This window comes from Taudactylus pleione, unplaced genomic scaffold, assembly GCF_031769625.1.
Source record: "Taudactylus pleione unplaced genomic scaffold, aTauple2 ptg000145l, whole genome shotgun sequence".
NCBI classification, from domain to species: domain Eukaryota; kingdom Metazoa; phylum Chordata; class Amphibia; order Anura; family Myobatrachidae; genus Taudactylus; species Taudactylus pleione.
The window spans coordinates 5,905,165-5,927,850 of NW_028284547.1; the positions used below are offsets into that span (position 1 = coordinate 5,905,165).

A 22,686-nucleotide genomic window follows, 5' to 3' on the forward strand; every position below is an offset into this window, starting at 1 on the left:
GATAAAGACCCAGTGGGGTCGAAATGTCGATTGAACACATTGTCTTGGTGAGAACTATTATCTAAAGCATCTTTTTTTTCATCTAAATGCGGTGAGTGCCCTCTTTGACTTAAAAGTCTAAACATGGATATACAACTGGAGTACTTTTAGTGACTTCCTTAGTAGTGCACCCCATGGACTTTCAATATCTGAATGTGAGTGCAGTATTATAGACATTTTATATATTTTTATATATATATATATATATATATATATGTGTGTTCCAATAAGGCAGCACTCTTCACTGTGCATGTAATTTTTAATGCAGGTGCCCTCCAAACAATGAACCCACAAGTGGGTCAGGGTTACAATATTTACCAAGCGGCAGAACTCAATTGCAGATTCAGGAAATGAGATGCGTGGTTGATTACCAATGTTTCAATGTTTAATCACAACTTTTTCCTCAGGGTGCACCCTGAGAATAATGTTGTGATTAAATATTGAAATGTTGGTAATCAACCACGCATCTCATTTCCTGAATCTGCAATTGATTGCTGTCGCTTGATAAATAAATATATATATATATATATATATATATACAAAGGGATCCAAAGTGGTGAGCAATAGAGACATTTATTCAAAAATTTCATCAGGACATATATTACGTATATTGGAGGGACCCAGGTGAGATGGATCATTTTAACCATTAAGTGCCAGCTATTTTTTTCACATTATATATATATATATATATATGCAATCAATTAAGGTTATATTTTACTTATATTAAGTGTGCCATATACAGATACCACTCCTTTCCATTGACCATGATTTTAATTCTAGACAGTGTGTGGTCATTTTGTGTATATCATCTTTCTCCTCAAAATGAATCTACAATTATTCAAAGGTTCCATTATTAATGGGAGAGCAAAGCAGTGAGCAAATTAAACCATAGATTGTTCTACTAGATGCTTTTTTTTCCAATGGAGCATTTCTTTTTGAAAAGCAATTTTTCAGGATAATCAGAGACAAAATTATTTTACCTGTAAGCAAGTGGATGGCCATCTAACAAAGATGTCACTAAGTCATTAGAAGCAGCACATATAATACTATTTGTTTGAGCTGGTGAAGCACAGGTGAACAAGCCTAAGCAGTGAAACGCACATCCTGCTTCTCCCCACACTGTCCATGAAGGGACAACATTGTTTTGGAGCAATAGGAGAATCTACCCTGCTTTTACTTCTCAAATATTCTTTTCTGTGCAGGCAGTCCTCACACAGTGAATTTTGCTTCTGCAATGTCTCATAGATATCAGAAACCATCTAACTCCTAGCATGTGAGTGACTGCCTCCAATCTACTGTCGCTTCTGACAGCTGACGGCCCCTCTGACATCCATCATCCTATTCATGGAAGACAGAAATTTATACAAAATAACTTGTCTTCATTGTTACAAAATGTGAACGCATGTTATGCTTTTATACAGTGTTAAAATACATTTTGACGACTATTAATAAGACGCAAAATAATATATCTATTTATTAAATTTATTTTAAAAAGGAATGCTTTTTCCAGTGATTGAGGATATTTTGATATTTGGACACAGTTATTATCTTTAGAAGTCTGTGTGCCTTAATATTTTAGATTAAACATTAATAAAATATATGTTTTAATACTTATTACTTTTCATATATTTGTCATTTAACATTTAAAAAAAGAGTGCTCTCCAAAAAGGAATTTCTTGTATTTTTTAGCCCTTGATAAAATCATTTTGACTAGTGAAGCATTTGTCAAGTCCTTTAAATCTACCCAAATATGACATAGGGGCCTATTCATTGACACATCAAATGCGATGGAGGTAATTACGTTTAGATCTCGCATGGAGTTCTACCTAATTACAGGAGGAATTCATCATTCCACCTCTCCATAACTATCTATTCCGAATAGCTGTCATTTTTGCGATGACAGCTTTTTGGGAAATAGATAGTTTTCCCTCACTACACTGCATTACCGCAGCTGGAATCTGTGCTGCTCATGCGCTGTGACATTCATAAACCCAGTGCATGCGTAGCACTACTTAGAGCTGCGGTAATATTGTGTACCCCCCAACCCCCCCTCCCCCCTCCACTCTCCTTCCCTCCGTCCCGCACTTAACTGTCCATGCAGCAGCCTCTGGCTCCATCCTGCTGGTCTAACACGTGGTCTCCCAGCTGTCCACAGTACAGATTAGAAAAACATTTTTTTTTTCTAATCTTTATTGTGTTCTGCTGGGAGACCACAGTGTCCGACCAGCCTCCGGAGCCAGAGGACGCACCAGTGTGCCGGATGGAGACGTTGGGGGACCTGTCCAGCTGTAAGCAGGTAAGTTTCACCTGCAATTTGCCACCTCACAGTGGCGAATAGTACCTCCATCAAATTCCACAAATACATAATTTTTAGAATTTGATGAATACCATAATTTCCACTTCCCCATACTAATGTATGGGAGTGTGGAAATTAATGCAGGGGAACTTAACCAGGAGAAATCAGTGATATCTCCTGCATTAAGATACTTCATGAATACTAAATAACGTTATTTAAGGAAAATGTCCTTAAAAACGTTAATTTGGTGTTGATGAATAGGCCCCATATTCTGGTAAAAATGTTTAGTGTTGATTGTGCTACAGCGAGTGACTACATTTTGTAGAATTATCACTTTTTAGAGCCATGCTTTATAATGACATAAGTAGGTGATAAATCAGGGGAAATAGACCTCTGTGTTTTACTTGCCCTTTTCTGGACCTCAACATCAAAAACATTTTTTTAAACCAATTTAGACCCACCATAAACTTATAGCGCTGCTGATTGGCATTAGGTTAGAGGTTCCCAAACACGGTCCTCAAGGATCCCCATCAGTTTAAGTTTTAGAGATATCTATGGTTGAGCAAAGGTAATTACTGAGTTACTAATTAAGCCACCTGTGCTCAACCATGGATATCTATAAAACCTGAACTTTTGGGGAGCCTTGATTACTACGTTTCACAACCTCTGCATAAGGCATTAACTAGCAGAAATGATGATTAACTCATTGTGTTTAATTTCCCTCCTCTGAATTTTACTCTACTTCATAAATATAATACTTTTAAAAAAAAATTACATTTATGGGCATCAAATTTACTATGTATATATGTCTAAAGCTGGGTTCACACCTGAAAGATAAATCTGTGGATCAACTGATCTGCAGCTATATCTGCAGATGGTTGTTCGTACACTCTGAACAACCGTCACTGCCATCTAAAGATATATCTGTTGTGAGGACATTGGCCAATTAATCTTTTACTCCGTACACACTGGCAGATCGGCTTTGTGAAATGTGCCAAATATTCCTGTAATTTACATAGTGGGCTGGCCTATTGAAGATCACACAGGGAAAGGAAATAGGCCTCTATAATCCTGTTACCCTCTGCTGTTGTATCAGCATCTGTGTCACAGGCCTGATTCATTATGGATTGCAACTGAGATTATGCACACAGATAGCCAATTGTTGTGTATTGAGCTAGCATACTTATTGCAATGTGCATGGGCTCCAATGCAATCACAGTGACCACACAGACCCATCGCAGAATGATTGACAGGAAGTGACCTTTTGGGTGTGTTGGCGAGGGGTGGGGGTGGTCAGAGCAATGCAGGTGAGTCTGTGTGTTTGAACACCGTTACAGGGATGTGCATTAATTAGCCACTGTGATGGCATATACGCATCCTGAGCTTTCACTGCATGCGATGAGGTCAGCAAATTCTGAGTAAGGTCAGACCTGTTGTAATTGAGCGTGAGGCTCTGATGGTACTCAATGTGACAACTGGTTTGGCAGACTTGCAAAGTTTTACATATGTGAGCATCCCTATGTTGGGCTGCGACGGCAGCCCAACATAATGATTCAGGCCCATAGTACCTTGCGTAATAAGGCAAATAAAAATAAATACTATCTATGTTTATATATACTTTAATATATTACTATATGGGTCAGGAGTGTGGCTTTGGAAACCTAAATTGGCCACATTAGTGCAGCTTTAAGTCACAATTTTTAAAATGTAATTTTTTGCTTTCTGCTTCAAGCTGCAAACAATATAGTAATACTGTAACGTATAGGTAGTGTATGCACAGGACCAGATTATAGGCGGGGAGGACGCCATGGGGAAATAGTAGCATACACAGGAAAGAATAGTAGTGTACACACCTGGGTAACAACAGGAGAGAGCAGTAGTATATGTGCCTGGGTTAAACCAGGAAAGAACAGTAGTGTATGTGCCTGGGTTACACCAGGAGAGGACAGTAGTATACGGGCCTGGGCTACACCAGGAGAGAACAGTAGTATATGGACCTGGGCTACACCAGGAGAGAGCAGTAGTATACGGGCCTGGGTTACACCAGAAGAGAACAGTAGTATATGGCCCTGGGCTACACCAGGAGAGAACAGTAGTGTATGTGCCTGGGTTACACCAGGAGAGGACAGTAGTATATGGGCCTGGGCTTCACCAGGAGAGAACAGTAGTATACGGGCCTGGGCTACACCAGGAGAGAGCAGTAGTATACGGGCCTGGGCTACACCAGGAGAGAGCAGTAGTATACGGGCCTGGGCTACACAGGAGAGAACAGTAGTATATGGGCCTGGGCTACACCAGGAGAGAACAGTAGTATATGGGCCTGGGGTGAACCAGGAGAGAACAGTAGTATATGGGCCTGGGCTACACCAGGAGAGAACAGTAGTATATGGGCCTGGGCTGCACCAGGAGAGAACAGTAGTATATAGGCCTGGGCTACACCAGGAGAGAGCAGTAGTATACGGGCCTGGGCAACACCAGGTGAGAACAGTAGTATATGGGTCTGGGCTACACCATTCTGACATCCATTACTTCTCCCCTCTGATCCCCTCTTACATTCATTATTGCTGCGGACCAGGCCTCATGATGGTCACAGACGTACTCACATCCTCCTTCCACCCTCCCCCTACAGTGTCTTGGGTCCCCCTGTGTACTGCCCAAACTCATCTCCCACAGGTTCGGTACATAAAGATGATCTTTTCACACTTATATATATATAAATACACTTTAGTGCAGCAATCACATTAGCATAGTTCCACAGCAGCGGGGTGCACGGCAGCCAGTCATCTAGTCTATAGATTCCAGCATATCCAGAAGTAATGAAATTGCAGGCACTCACCAATGAAAGCAGCTTTGGTTTTATTTATTTGCTCACAGCAGAGCAGCAATGTTTTGGTTGGCCTCACCAACCTTTTTCAATATATATATATATATATATATATATATATATATATATATATAGTCATTTGTAGTATAATCCCCTTTATTGAACATTCACTCCTGATGTTGCTGACATGGTTACTGATTAATTGATGTAGTTCTTTCTACTCTGGCTTTCTAGGAGTGTATTTCTTGTCTATATTCTTTTTGATGCAATTGGTAATTGCTGATTATTTTGCTATAATTGTTGTGGTCACCGGGGGCAAAATGGCTCCTTGTTACCATCATGTTGTAATACAGGTGTTAAGCAATGTTAGCTAACAGGAAGTGAGGCCCTGCCTTTCCACATGGGCAGTGGCAGGCTGGGCCGGGGGGCAGGGTGCCATGTGCCCCCCAGGCCACAGCGTCACGCGGGCCACGGGCCATTGCAGTCTGTGTCACTGTGACACAGACTGCACCGTGTGTGTAGCGCTGACTGGACGAAGTTCGGTCAGCGCTACACTGACAAACACACAGCCGTTGGCTCCGGCAGCTGTGTGTTTGTTGTAAGCAGCAGCCAATGAGAGTCTATCAGACTCTCATTAGCTGCTGCTGCTGCACCCACTACGGGAGCCACTCCATCTTCTGGCTCCCACAGTGGGCAATGGGAGAGATGTCATGATGTCATATGAGGTCTCTCCCATAATGCAGAGTGGCCCGGCCCGGGAGGACAGACGGAGGAGCAGATGGTGGCGGCGGGAGCGGGGATTCAGGTAAGTGTTTTTTTTTTATTTTGTTTTTTCGATTATGTGTGTCTACTGTGGGGGTCTGGCACTACTGGGGGCACTACAAAGGGGGGTCTACTACTACTGGGGGCATTACAAGGGGTGGTGGGGGACTACAACTACTGGGGGCACTACAAGGGGGGGACTACTACTATTACTGGGGGCACTACAAGTGGGGACTACTACTGGGGGCACTACAAGGGGGAGGGGACTACTACTACTGGGGACTACTACTACTGGGGGCAATAGAAGGGGACTACTACTACTGGGGGCACTACAAGGAGGGTTGGGGACTACAACTACTGGGGACTACTAATACTGGGGACACTACAAGGGTGGGACTACTACTACTGGGGGCACTACAAGGGGGGGACTACTACTGGGGGCACTACTGCAGGCCTGCATAAGGGTGTTCTCTCCTGTGGCACACAGGGGCACTGCATATGGGCACTATGACAGGGGGCTGCCCTAATATTTATTTTTACCTTACATTAATCCCATATGAACCCGCCTCCTCCCTGGAACACTTGAGGGGGGGCGCCATAGCACGCATATTCTTCGGACACCCTGGCTACATGCTACTACTCTGCCAGGGCCGCCTGCATGCATTTGCCCCCAGGCTAAAAGTTGCCAGCCAGCCCCTGCACGTGGGTATACATTTAAGGAGCCTGCCAGGCATGCATAGGTTAGTGCTTTACTCAGCTGGATTCATACTCATTGTTAGCTTTACTGCTTGACTCTGTTTATGGCTTGAAAAAGGTTGGTAAGGCCAACTGAAATGTCGCTGCTATACTGTCAGCAAATAAATATAACCTAAGCTGCTTTCATTGTTGAGTGCCTGCAATTTCTGTACTTCTATATATATAAGTAACTATCCAAGTTCTACCCCTTGGAATCAAGAAATTCACAAATTGAAACATTTTTCAATCTGGTCAAGAAAGATATTCAAAAGATGAAGGATGATTCATCAATCAAATCTAATCTGACTAATTTTGAAAAACAAGCGTTAAACTTTTTTTAAAAGAATGATGAATTAGTATTTAAACAAGCTGACAAGGGGGGTGGCTTGGTCCTCCTTGATCGTGACAATTATATTAAGGAAGATATGAGATTATTGAGTGATCCAGCATCGTATAGGAAATTGGAGAAAGATCCCACTGCTAACTTTGTGGATGAATTACGCACTATACTAGTGGAGGCTCTACATACCAATATAGTCACAAAAAATGAATATCAATTTTTAATTAATAATAATCCTGTTATCCCCATATTTTATTATTTGCCCAAGGTCCATAAAAATTTACAGAATCCACCTGGTCACCCCATAGTGGCAGGCATTGATTCTTTAACTTCAGGCTGTTCTAAATACGTGGAAAGATTTCTTAATAAATATGTTTACATTTTAAAATCTTATGTTAAAGACACCACTTCTATTTTACAAATTTTAAAAGACATTCCGTGGAGTGAATCATATAATTGGGTGACCATAGATGTACAGTCATTGTACACGTCCATTCCACATGAGAAAGGGATCTCTAGTTGCAGAGAGTTTCTGGATGAGGACGAGGGTCTTAGTATGGAACATAAGAATTTTATATACTCCCTGATGGAATTTATTTTACATCATAATTATTTTAAGTTTTTAGAATCTTTTTATATTCAAGTAGAAGGTACAGCTATGGGCACTGTATTTGCACCCAGCTTCACCAACCTACATATGGGCAGCTGGGAATGGAAACATATATATGGGGACCATTTGTTTAAGAACCAGATTATATTATATGCCAGATATATTGATGATATCCTCATTATATGGAACGGGACAGAACATGAATTTTTAAATTTTAAGGACCAATTGAATGTGAATGATTATAATCTTACATTCACTTATAAATTCAGCAATGTGGAGATTGAATATCTTGATTTGGTTATTGGTAGTGACATTAACGGTATTGTGAGTCGGAATCATATTAAAGGGGTAGATGCGAATAGTTATGTACATTTTAATAGTGGACATCTAGCCAAGTGGAAAACCAATATACCGTTTTCCCAGTTTTGTCGGAAACATAGGAATTGCAGTTCCACAGACATTTATAATAATCAAGTCGACATTTATTCTGAGAGATTTTGTGAGAAGAAATATCCTGAAGAAGTCATCAATAAAGCAAAGATCAGAGCAAATGAATTGGATAGAAATACCCTCTTACAGTATAAATCAAAGGCTCCTATCGACAATAAGATTATTTTCGTGACTCAATTTAATAGTAAAGACAAGGAAATTAAAAGAATTATAAAAAACATTGGGATATACTTAAGACCGATATGATACTCAATGGTATCTTGCCGGAGAGACCTAATATAGCTTTTAGGAAAGCCAGGAATATAAATAACCAGCTAGCACCTAGCACTTTGAAACCTAGGGTCAATAGGAATACATTGTGGATCCAGAAAAGTAAAGGTTTCTTTAAGTGCAACAATTGCAGCGTATGTAAATTTGTTAATAATAAGAATCATCAAGTATGGAATTTTAACAATACATTATCATATAACATCAATTATTTAATGAATTGTACCACCACATGGGTGGTTTATGTATTAGAATGCCCTTGTCAACTCAAATACATAGGAAAAACTAAGAGGAATCTTAAACTACGTATACAAGAGCATGTTAGAGGCATTATAAATAGAGTTGACAACCATTCCATACCTAAGCACTTTTCTAAACATCATAACGCTGACCCATTAGGGCTGAAATTTAAAGCTTTTGAAGTGGTATTATTATCTGATAGGGGTGGCGATAGAGAGAAGAAACTATCGCAAAGGGAGATGTTCTGGATATTTACTTTGAACACCCTAATACCATATGGGTTGAATGAGTTTTACGATATTGCACCATTTTTATAGGGAGTATTTTACCATGAATACATTTTAATTTTTCTTTATTTCCCTTCTGTAACCCTTACATTTTTTTCTGTAACCCTCAAATTTTATCACTATTTATATACTGATATTTATAAGGTATATATTGGTTTATATTTGTAGCTGATGATAATTTATCATTCAGTAAGCACACTTCCTATAGCTATTTTTAATGATATATCTATTTATTATTGTCTCATAAGTGTTTTTAAAGTATATTGTTATTTTCTGTGTATTTACTTATGGTGGTTTTGTAATTACCCATACGTAATTTGGGTCCCTTATGCCCATTCTATAGAGTGTGTATAAAAAAATACTCCAACAAAATGGCACCCATGTATTTATTAATATGGACCACATTAAAATGGCCGCAGCTGTTTCTTTCCCCCTAGTAACGGGAGTCACATCAGAGTTATAGCAAGCAGTATAGGGTTGATGTGATTGGGAAGGGTAAGGGACTATATCCTTCTAATCTATAGTCTCTTGAGGCTAAACAAAGCCCTGTTAGAACATTCGCGATGTGCGCTAACTTCCACGCATGCGCGATGATAATCAAAATGGCGCCTAGAATTTAGCACTTGTCTTTAAACTCGCGATGCACGGGGAGTCCCGCGCATGCGCGATGGTGTCTAAAATGGCGCCCGAAATTGGAAATCTGGTTAGGGACTTTTATGGTCATATGGGATGATGAAGTGGGGTATATAAGGTGGTATATTTTTCCTTTTAAATGCTATCCTCCTGACGAAGTCAAACAGTAATGGTGTAAGCAACGAAACGCGTTGAGGAAGTGGGGACCTCTGTTGTTTGATGCAGTGATTCTCTCAGATAAGCCTTTCTTGTTGTTCTTTGATGTAATTATGCATTTTTAGATATGTGTTATTGTTTGTGAATAAGTTATCATTGGTAATACACTATGTGAATAATTTTCCTTCTGGTGTATATCCACATTGGAGGAGTTAAAGCATCATTCTAAAGATTCAGGAGTGATACAAAGATCTTATATAAGCTTCTGGATGAGCACTTAATGGTACGCATACTGGATACGTATGGTGTGGGCATTCTGTGGTAAACATAATACGCTATGAGCCGCTTGTCTTTCATTTTTTGTCTTTCATATATATATATATATATATATATATATAGATAGTTGTCCGGCACTCGCAGTCAGGTGTACATTTTTACTGCTGGGGTGCTATCCAGGGTTGCTTTCAGCTCCCCAGATACATCGTGAGATGACAACATAATTATATATATATATATAAATATATATATTTATATATATATATATATATATATATATATATTAACACTGCACAGACGCCCATGATGAATACAAGACTCAGTGGAGTAGCCCTCAGGCCGCCATTTTAAAGACAATTTTTTATTTTATTCCACAAAAAAAATGTATATAATGAAGTGGAGCAGTAAGGAACTTTTTTTTTAAATAAAATTAAAATGCATACCAATGGAGTCGATTCAATTCAATGCAAATTGAATAGTGCTGAGAGGGAGCTCCCGGCTCTATTCAATTCAGTGTGCTGTGTGGTTGGAGAATGCCGGTTCTATAGGTGTCTATGGGCTTCTCTCTGCATAGTGCTGATAGAGGCATCGAACCGGATCCCTACCAGCACCCCCTCGTGGCGCGTGTGTGCTTCTGCACAGAGGGATGCTGGAGGGGCTTCTGGGTCAAAGACCCGGAAGTCCCTCCATCACAAAGGGTCGCTCTTACCAACAGAGTGGTCCTTTGCAGGGATCGTCATGCATACCAGTGTTACCAATGCCGGCATGTAAGTGATGACCGTTGGAATGCATCGCGAGTGTGATGCATCTTGCGTCCCACCCAGTACATATATGCACACATACATACAGTGTGCATGAATGTATGAGAGAGAGAGTATAGTGAACATATAAATATACTTACATATAACCACGTGTATGCTGCGCTGTCCGTTGGCCAGGACCAGGGCTACCTCCAATGACGTCAAACCAACTGACCACAGAGCCAGCGCATAAAATTGATGCGCCAGCATCAGGGAGCAGGAGACACCTGTGGATCGTGTCCTGGTAACCGGGCAATGTGCAGCCCCGAAACCATAACATAAGACATAATACGATGAACATCAGACATATACACTTATAATGCACCTAACACCAATGATATACTCTTATACAGTCAATTATTGTCAATAATACAATATTTATATATATATATATATATTTATATACATACAGAATATATATAGGATGGGATTGTATTGCCAATGGCTGTTTAGCCAACGGTTCAAATCCCAACAGCAAGAGGCTGAAATCCCAACAGGGTGAGGTAAGTACCCTAACCCTCCCCTTTTCCCCCCTAACCCTCCCTTAGGGTTGCGTAACCCTAACCTTCCCCCCTAGTGCCTAACCTTAAACTCCCTCCGTTAGTGCCAAAACCAAATCCCTCCTCCCTGCACCCTAAGCCTAACCCTCCAGGGAGGTGCCTAACCCTTGCCCCCCTCAATGATGCCTAAGTCTAACGCCCCTTCTCCTAGCCAAACCCTCCCCAGGGGGTACCTAACCCTAAGTCCCACCAGGGTGCTCTAAACCTAACCCTGCCCCACACAGCTAAGTGGACGGGCACCCGTACTTACTTTGTTCGGGGCCATGTCGTTCTCCATTCTGGCATCTGGTTTATGACAGGTGACAGTATCTTAAAAATCCCTAGCCGGGTATTCCATCATTGGGATTCTGTCCTCTGGTCACATAACTGCATCCCAGTATTTACATGCAGTATATATACACACACATACAGTACATATATACACAATCATACAATATACATACAGTGTATATATATATATATATATATACATTATACATACAGTGTATATATATATATATATATATATATATACACACACATATACATACAGTGTATATACACATATACATTCAGAATGCCCATATGCTAATGCCCCCATAGTAATGCCCATATAGTAGTCAACATATGGAAATGACACCATAGTTTTGGCCCTGCAGTGCCCATATGGTAATGCCCCATTAGTAATGCCCCTGTAGCGCCCATATGGTAATACCCTATTAATAATGCCCCTGTAGTGCCCTTATAGTAATTCCCCCAGAAGTGCTCTTATAGTAATGCCCCCTGTAGTGCCCTTATAGTAATGCCCCCTGTAGTGCCCTTATAGCCACTGTCACACACACACACAAAAAAACTTACCTTAACCCTGCTCTTGCATCCTCTGCCCTCTGGTCCACCAGGCTGCTCCTCAGAACTATGGGAGAGACATCATGATGTCTCTTCCATAGTGCCCGTGGGGAGAGCCGGAAGCTGAAGTTCAGGGGAGATCTAGCCTCCAGCTACTGCACAGTCCGCATCATGGTGCACTGAGCTGAGCAGTCTGTGTTCAGCCAGTGCTGTGATTGGAGCCTGTGTAATGTGCTCTCTGTGCATTACACAGGCTCTGACCACACCACAGGCTGAACACAGGCTGCTCAGCTCAGTAGATGATGCAGATTGTCTGTGCTAGGGGTGGTGATCACTCTCCCCTGGATCTGCCCCCCCCTGGATTTGGCCCTGTATCCGCCACTGGTACTGGGGGCCCCTGTCTGCCTTCTCCGCACACTGGGCATGATTCAGAGCCGGTCACTCTGACAGAGCACTTGCTCTGAATCAGGGCCGGTCCTTTTTTTTTTTAGAACAGCCTCCTGGCCACTCACATAACTGTGGGTGACCACCAACAGCTATAGCGAGTGGCCAGGAAGATGGACACGATGGTCAAGACCATTGTGACCATCGGACTTGCAACGTGACCCTTGTGGTATGGTCTCATTGCCGTAAGCCCCAGAGAGATTTCGGCTCATGGGAACGACTCCGTTTGGGCAGCCACTCCCCCGGCCCGCCCACCAAAGGGGACTTGCTGTCACTCAACATCGACAGCATGCCCCCTTTGTTGCGAGACCCAGAGTGACGGAGTGCCTGTCTCTATCCGGGTCTCCCGCATGCGCACTGGCACATCATCAATCTGGTTGCGAGCGCACAGCGCTTGCGACCGGGTCTGAATCAGGCCCACTGTGCTCACACTCCTGGGAGTATACTGTGTGTGAGCACTTCATGCCCCAATGCTGCTCTGCACACTGGGCCCACGGTCACTCACCCACATCCTGGTCATACGGGCTGGAGCTGAATAGCGGTATGGTGTGGGGCTGCAGGGGGAAGTGCATCCATGTAGTATTCAGCTCCTGTCAGACTCTTCTTCTTCTTCCCAGTCCAACTTATCCTCCCTTCACAGCATTCAGCAACACCAGCAGCTTCCGTGTGCCCCGGGCTGCCCCACCGCCTGACTCACCACTCTCCCACAGCCGCCTCCCCACATGCATGAAAACCATGCTCACCGATGTCAGACACGTCATGCAATGCCTGCACCAGCAGCCTGCAGCTCCCACGAGGACTCCAGGAGTATGCTCCTTTGCATAACCCAGCCCATCCTGAATGGCCAACCAATCATGCAGTTGGCTGGTTGGCAATACACACAGCACGATGCCCAATATATCTGAAGATATACTGGGCATTGGCTGTGCAGCAGGGCAGATGCAATATGTCTGTGAACGACGTCGTTCACAGACATATTGTCTGTACACACTGGCTGACCTGCACAAGATATATTGGCCGATCAATTGATCAGCCAATATATCTGCCAGTGTGTAGCCAGCTTAAGAAACTCATATTAATCCTTTTTATCACAGAGTCATTTAGACCATGAAAAACATACTTTCATTTAGGTTTGGACAAACATTTGACTGCTAATATATATATATATATATATATATATATATATATATATAGGTTTAATTATGTAAATATTTACAGTTACTAATTGTGAGGATCCTGCTGATATGTAGGAAAAGTATTTCTGCTGATACTCTGCCCAGACAATAGGTGATTCCTAAACAAGAGTTCCCTGTGGTGACATAACAGGAGGCCTGAGGCTGCTGTGATCTAATTAGAATGCAAGGTGTCACTCCTTGGCATTTCCCATTGTAGTAAGTGACCATAGGAATATTTACACCTCATTTACAAGACAAGGAGCTAAGTACGGGAAGCTGCTTTGTTATATAAATATAAACTAATGTTATGAGACCCTAATTTACATGTCACTTCTCAGTGTAACAATTCTGACTGGTCATCCTGGGAACTACTGGGGAGAGATGGGGGAATGGCTATAAATAGGCTGTATCAGACTACTGATAGCTGATGGAAGAGCTGATGGTTTAGTTGCTGGTTGGAGAGCTGGACAGATGGAAGAGTAAGAAAGACACAGATGACAGAATCTTCATAGTAAGGTAATTATATTACACATAAAAATATATTGCTAAATATTATAACAGTTGTAGATATTAGAGATGTATGCTGTTCTATGCAATAATATGCTAACATAGGAGGCATCTTATGTAAATTGGCACTTAATACTAGATTTCCCTATCAGCTGCTGTATCCATAGATGCAGTATTGGATCATCTGTATGAACAATGACCTTCTGAGAAACCCTCATATTACTCCAGATAACCGGGGAATTCACTCTGCTTTAGCTAGTAAAGCTGCATCCAAGTACACAGTCACTGGCTTTAGCACACCCAGAAAACATGGGTGACATTCTCCTGTTTCCTGCATTGCTGCCTGTCACCTAACAATTAGGGCACTGTAAGTAATCTTGTAGAACAAGATCTGTACATAAGCAGTTTGGCATCCGCACTTTGCCCGTGAATAATGTAGCCTACATTTACAATGACTAATTATGATGTTCCTGCTGATATGTAGGAAAAGTATTTCTGCTGATTCTCTGCCCAGACAATAGGTGACTCCTAAACAAAAGTTCCCTGTGGTGACATAACAGGATACCAGTGACTGCTGTGAGCTAATTAGAATGCAAGGTGTTACCCCTGCCAACATGAAATTAGCATTTCCCATTGTAGTAAGTGACATTAGGAATATTTGCACCTAGGCATGAGAAGCTGCTTTGTTATATAAATATAAACTAATGTTATGAGACCCTAATTTACATGTCACCTCTCAGTGTAAGAATTCTGACTGGTCATCCTGGGAACTACTGGAGAGAGATGGGGGAGGAATGACTATAAATAGGATGTATCAGGCTACTGATAGCTGATGGAAGAGCTGCTGGTTTAGTTGCTGGTTGTAGAGCTGGATGGATGGAGGAGTAAGAAAGAGACAGATGAAAGAATCTTCATAGTAAGGTAATTATATTACACATACAAATATATTGATAAATATTATAACAGTTGTAGACATTTTCCCTGCTATAGAGATGTACGCTATTCTATGCAATAATATGCTAATGACATAGGAGTTATCCATCCTATTGGCACTTCATACTGGCTGTCCTAATCAGCTGCTGCATCCATAGATGCAGCATCAGATCATCTGTGTGAACAGTGACCTTCTGAGAAACCCTAATATTACTCCGGATAACCAGGGAATTCACTCTGCTTAAGCTAGTAAAGCTGCATCCAAGGACACAGTCACTGGCTTTAGCACACCCAGAAAATAGGGGTGACATGCTCCTGTTTCCTGCATTGATGCCTTTCACCTAACAATTAGGGCACTGTAAGTAATCTTGTAGAACAATATCTGCACATAAGCTGTTTATCATCTGCACTTTGCCTGTGAAGGGCTTGATCATAATGTAGCCTACATTGTGTACAAGCCCTGAATGGATACAATGCATATCTCTCAGTGACACCCAGTCATTGCAGAGGGGACTGCTGCTTGGAAATTTTTTGAACTGAACTTACAGGTATTTCCCCCTTCAGGGATGGTCTGGGCCAGGGTGCAGGGGGACATAAGTCCCCCAACCCAATCTCATATTGGTCTGCCATGTACCAGTCAGTGAGCCACATCAGTGTTTCCCTACACTTTGGTGTTCAGCTCATCGGTTCTAGTGCACATCAAAATAAAGCTTCGTCCAGTTCCACTGCACAGCTGGCTGATTTTTGTGTTCTGTAATTACGGGGCTCATAATGACAAAATAGAAATAACAGTCTCTCCTCAAATGGAGCAAGAAGAAACCATAGGTGGAACCAAAGGTTGGTCCAGGTGTTTACAGGACAACATCTCACCAGTGCCTCTTCAATCACCATTATTCACTGCCAGTTCCATGTGTCTGCAGTCTGCATTTTAATGCAGCATAAGATGCCAGTCAGGACTCAATAGATCATCATTCACTGGAGTGACTACAGCAAAGTCACGATCAATGGAGGATTACTCTGTTGAAGAGCAGATCCTCTTTTCTGTTTCCAAGTGATATAATGCAGTCTGCCTCTATACAAAGCCCATACACAGTGATCCTTACAGATGCAGCACTGACACAGCAGCCAGGTAGCCTCCCTTGGTAGTCCAGATCACAGGTTGCAACAGGACCTGGATCTCTACATAGAGAGGCAAGAAATATAGGTGTGATATGGGTATTTAAATGAATAACTGCCTGTCTAGCTATTATGAGAGTACAAGTCCCAGCACACCTTGTCAACTGGATATGCTGGGACTTGTAGTGCCAAGGCAATGAGAGGGGCCCTGAGAAAATACAAATGTGTTTTTTTTCTATATTTGTACTTTGCTTTTAATACATTTCATTTAATTGCAACATTTACATGAATTTGTATTTCTTACGTTTTAGTCTGCTTTAGTAAAATCTGTGTATATATATATATATATATATATATATATATATATATGTCCATCACTCACATAAATTAAACCTATAGCTGACCCCGGTGCCCTCATTAGTACATAAATATGTGCAACTCGCTTGTTAGGTTGCAGTCATAGTGCTTATATATACACTGTGTCAATACATGTATACATTTGGGCATATGTGGCATATTTAGCAATTATTAGATCCTAGACCTGATAGTTATAACTTCTTATTGTTACTATTTGCAGCAATAAGTAATTATATACAGCCATCATGGCACTAAACACTTGCATGGACAGGGGCTCAGATAGGAGCCCATCCCTGCAATGTGTACAAGTAAAGTAATCACAATTATGATTTCTTTATTTTATTTGCTAGTAGCCATTGCACTACTGAACTTGTGCAGTCTGATCACCGTGCATGCACTAGTGGTGAGTGCCAGGTAGGGATCCTACCGTTCCTTCTCCCATAACTTTTTTTGTAAAATGTAGCCTGTAGACTACAATGTTTATCTTTATCATCTAATTGTCATGAAACATAGTGGCAAACTTCCAAGGTTACATATGTTCTAGCAAATTGTTGGAACTGGGACCACCAATCCTTTATTGTCTAGTTTCCCTATGATTATGACAAATATGACATTGCATTGCTAAAGGGAATAATAGCCAGTAACATGACTGTTGCACTTAGCTAAGAGCCTATGCTTACTGCCTTTATCCTCCAGCACACAGCCACTTGCACCATGTTCAAGTCAAGTTATAGCACATTTCATCTCCAGGAGTCAGGAAAACTGAAGGCAGGGCAATAAGAAGGACGGGCCTCTGCTATTTGCCAGTGCTGTGTGCTTGCCTCTATAGCTACAGTTTGCCAGCCAGCCCCTGTTCTCCTTTCACAGGCACCCAAGCATTTGGTCCACTGGGTATTTACCTGTAAATTACTAGTATCAGCGAATTTTCTAGCTAACATACTACAAACAACAGAAGTGATTATCTTCCCTATACTTTCTGTCTATGTACCATATTCCTGTGGTTCTCTCATCCACCATTTGTTTCCCTGCAAAGAAACCCTAGAATATAAGAACTAGACAATGCTTCATTCACTACCCTTTCTATCTCACAGTTATTATGTCTTAGGGCAGTTAGGACAGAGTTATAGTTTGCTACTGCAAATCTTATGAACATACATCTCTCAGTTTAATGCACTGTGTACTTTTCTGATATCAGTGTACTACACAATGACTAACTTAAAACTATTGGCTGTTGCTAGTTGCTGGAAGATATTTATTCAGTTTGTATTAATCTGCAAGTGTATTTTTGTTGTGATTTGGTAAGCAATAGGATTTATGTTTTCTTTAACCTATTACACTAAAATATTTTGCTTATACATCTATTAAACACCTTTTAGATAATATTTTGTTTAATAAACAGATACTGACATTTCTATTAAAATTTATTTATATTTTTTATGTTCCTCTAATATTTTTGATCAAAAAAATAAACTATTTTCTGGTATTTACACAATCAAATTATGATGAATACAAAAATAAATTATAGTAATATGTAAAGAAACTAATATACTTTCTCACAATATACATAAATTATGTTCATGCAGAAATTGTGTTATGTGTTGGTATAAAACTTCTTTTTACATTTTATTAAACTAACTTTTCTTCAAAGAATTGCTGAAAAAAAGCTTTTCTTCTTTTTTTTGCACTCTGCACAAAACAAATTTTGAGTATCTGAATTTATACTCAGGGGAGCAATGCCATCTCCACAATGCAGCAGTTTATGTAACAGTCTACTCTAGTTTTTCCGAACAACCCGATTCCTCTAAACACATCACATTTACAGACAGTGCAGGGGGTGTGTAATGTATAATCTACACATTCTGAGGTCACATTATGAGGATTATACAATTTGCATAGTAACATTAATAAACCATGTGTACTATATAAGTATTGGTATTTGCTGCAGGAGGGAAGAGGTCTCTTTGATGTACATTTGTCTGTATTACGACCAGGGTTTCTCTGCATGGTGGTCAGTAGGTGTTACCTTTGAGGATGTTAAGGCGGGGGGCATCTGGCAGTAGTGCTGGTGCCTGGCGTGGAGCATTGGCTGTGCATGGTCCTGTATGGGCATATTGTCACTCTGTGCTGGTTAGGCCTCATGGTGCTTCCGTTCAGTTCCGGCATGGGCACCGCCATCTTGCTTTTGGCCATGTGACCTAGTCGGCCAATCCTGGCATGTCACATGCTCAATCTCTGACCAGTCACGGCTTAGCACTGGGTATTTAGGGGAGTTCAAAGCTCCCTTGCATTGCCAGTGCAACGTGGTTCTCAGTGCAAGCTGAGAGAGAGTTCCTGAGCTTGTCCACCTGCCTGTTGTTCACTTCAGCCTGTAATTCATTTCAGCCTCACAAAACCTGGAATACCGGACTGCCTTCTGTTTTCACTACCTGGACCTTTTCCCATTGCATCACTTTAGTGCTAAATCCGGACTTTCTGTTTTGCCACATTCATGTCTGTTATGCCACTCATTAAAAACTCCACATTTAATTTTAAATCTGCTTCAGTGTCTGCTCCTATTACCACCCCAGGTCCACAACAAAACCAGAACCTCACAGTCTGGATATTGGGATATAGCAATCTGCAAACTTACACATATATTTAAAATAGGGGAAAAAAATTAGCCACATAAGTTAGTGTTTATAAAAATATATCAAGTTCTATATATAAAATAACACTATAACTAAAAAAGTAGATTTACCCTAGTAACCTTTATGCTTTTAAATATAATTTTTTTCTTACAGAACAAAAAAGGAGCAGGATTCCCCTGAAGAAGACATTGTAGAAAGTGACATTGTTCTTTGATCAAGCCAACTAAAGACATAATTTCTTCTGACATCTTTGGAGTAATCCCAAAATCTATTCTCATTTTAGGATAGGAGAAACCTTCTATAGCAAATTCATTTGTCATCTAATACATGATGAGTCTAATAGGAGAGAAACCACATCTGTGCTCTGAGTGTGACAAAAGTTTTACACATAAATCACAGCTTCTCATACATCAGAGGATTCACACAGGAGATAAACCATTTACATGTCCCGAATGTAGCAAGTGTTTTACCCAAAAGTCACATCTTATCTATCATCAGAGGATTCACACAGGAGAGAAACCATTTAAATGTTCTGAATGTAGCAAGTGTTTTAATGAGAAGAGATGTCTTGTTAACCATGAGAGAAGTCACACAGGAGATAAACCATTTAAATGCTCTGAATGTAGTAATTGTTTTACCATAAAATCACAACTTATCTGTCATCAGAGGATTCACACAGGAGAGAAACCATTTAAATGTTCTGAATGTAGCAAGTGTTTTAATGAGAAGAGATGTCTTGTTAACCATGAGAGGAGTCACACAGGAGAGAAACCATTTAAATGCTCTGAATGTAGTAATTGTTTTACCATAAAATCACAACTTATCTGTCATCAGAGGATTCACACAGGAGAGAAACCATTTAAATGTTCTGAATGTAGCAAGTGTTTTAATGAGAAGAGATGTCTTGTTAACCATGAGAGAAGACACACAGGAGAGAAACCATTTAAATGCTCTGAATGTAGTAATTGTTTTACCATAAAGTCACAACTTATCTGTCATCAGAGGATTCACACAGGAGAGAAACCATTTAAATGCTCTGAATGTAGCAAGCGTTTTACCCGAAAGTCATATCTTGTTACACATCAGAGGATTCACACAGGAGATAAACCATTTACATGTCCCGAATGTAGCAAGTGTTTCACCCAAAAGTCACATCTTGTTACACATCAGAGGATTCACACAGGAGATAAACCATTTACATGTCCCGAATGTAGCAAGGGTTTTACCCAAAAGTCATATCTTGTTACACATCAGAGGATTCACACAGGAGAGAAACCATTTACATGTCCCGAATGTAGCAAGTGTTTTACCCAAAAGTCACATCTTATCTGTCATCAGATGATTCACACAGGAGAGAAACCATTTAAATGCTCTGAATGTAGTAATTGTTTTACCATAAAGTCACATCTTATCAGTCATCAGAGGATTCACACAGGATATTAACCCTTTAAATGTTCTGAATGTAGCAAGTGTTTTACTGAGAAGAGATGTCTTGTTCACCATCAAAGAAGTCACACAGGAGAGAAACCATTTAAATGCTCTGAATGTAGCAAGCGTTTTACCCGAAAGTCATATCTTGTTACACATCAGAGGATTCACACAGGAGATAAACCATTTACATGTCCCGAATGTAGCAAGTGTTTCACCCAAAAGTCACATCTTGTTACACATCAGAGGATTCACACAGGAGATAAACCATTTACATGTCCCGAATGTAGCAAGGGTTTTACCCAAAAGTCATATCTTGTTACACATCAGAGGATTCACACAGGAGAGAAACCATTTACATGTCCCGAATGTAGCAAGTGTTTTACCCAAAAGTCACATCTTATCTGTCATCAGATGATTCACACAGGAGAGAAACCATTTAAATGCTCTGAATGTAGTAATTGTTTTACCATAAAGTCACATCTTATCAGTCATCAGAGGATTCACACAGGATATTAACCATTTAAATGTTCTGAATGTAGCAAGTGTTTTACTGAGAAGAGATGTCTTGTTCACCATCAAAGAAGTCACACAGGAGAGAAACCATTAAAATGCTCTGAATGTAGTAAGTGTTTTACAAAAAAGTCATATCTTATCAGTCATCAGAGTACACATACAGGAGAGACCCATTTAAATGCTCTGAATGTATTAAGTGTTTTACTGACATGAGAGATCTAGTTAGACCTCAGAGGATTCACACGGTAGTGAAACTATATAAATGCAGCAGGTGTTTTACTAGATAGATAACACTTATTAATCACACAAGGAGCCACTGTGAGTAACTGAATGTAGAATGTGTTTTTTAAGATAACTTTTATAACTGTAATATGCATACAAATTATATTTTCTTTATCTTCTGTATATGTTGTTTATAATTCAATCTTGATAAAGCCTAAAGTTGAGATACATATATAGTTGATACTATGCACAAGTGTAATGTAATAAACATTGTGATTGGTGAAGCCCTCATAAATTGCCTAAATTATTATTTACTACCTTGGATAACCAGAATTGCCCTGGTTGAAGACTGGACCCTGAAGTATACTCGTAGCCTTTATGTTTTTACATTGTCCTCACCTATAACCCCATTACATTGATCCTGAAGAGGACCCCACTGATTGATAACATGCATTCAAACAGAGGCATAACTACTGTGAGTACAAATGGCAATGCTGCTATGGTGCCCAAGCTTCCTCTATGGCCCACCACTCCCCATACACCCAGTCATGCACATAAGGTGGGACAGAGTTTTCAAGGCTGCCTGGGGGGCCTAGGTGTCAGCATTGTTAATTTAGTGCCAGCCTACAAGTTGATTATAGCTGGAACACCAGCAGGCAGACAGAGAGATGCAGTGCTGACAGTTATGAGGCAATCAGTGCTTGCCCATTAGCATCCAATCAGCAGTGGTGGCTCCTTATTGGCTGCTAGTCAGCAAGCTACAATTGGATTGTGACCAAATCCAAATTTAAATTGCACTCGGTGCTGTCTGTCCATGCCTGTCCCTGCCTGCTGGTGTGCCAGCTGTAATTAGCTGGTATTCTGGCACAAAATCCACACCTGCTGTCTACTAATGGCACACATGGGAAGGAAGAGGCTGCTGGAGGTACACAGGAAGGTGAGTTGCTGGGGATGGCCTATATGTAAAGTGCATTTCTGTGTAGTATAATGTTGTAAGTGCCATTAATGTGTATCATAATGTGTAAGGAGCACTTCTATTGTGTGGAATAAAGTGTTAAATGGAGTACTAATACTATAGTGCATAATCTGGAAAAGGCATTTCTGTGCAGTATAATATGGAAGGGGCATTAATGTGTTGCATAATGTATAAGGGACACTACTACTGCTTGGCATAATGTTTATAAAGGGTACTACTGGACTCTTAATGGCATTACATTAATGGGCTCTATGTGGGGGAAAGGTATTATTACCTGTTATTTAT

General features: G+C 40.6%; 1 pseudogene; it reads left to right on the top strand.

Annotated features, from left to right (window-relative positions):
• LOC148522656 (uncharacterized) overlaps positions 1-21,490 on the top strand; it is a 200,635-nt pseudogene extending 179,145 nt beyond the window's left edge.
• The last annotated feature ends 1,196 nt before the right edge of the window (positions 21,491-22,686 follow it).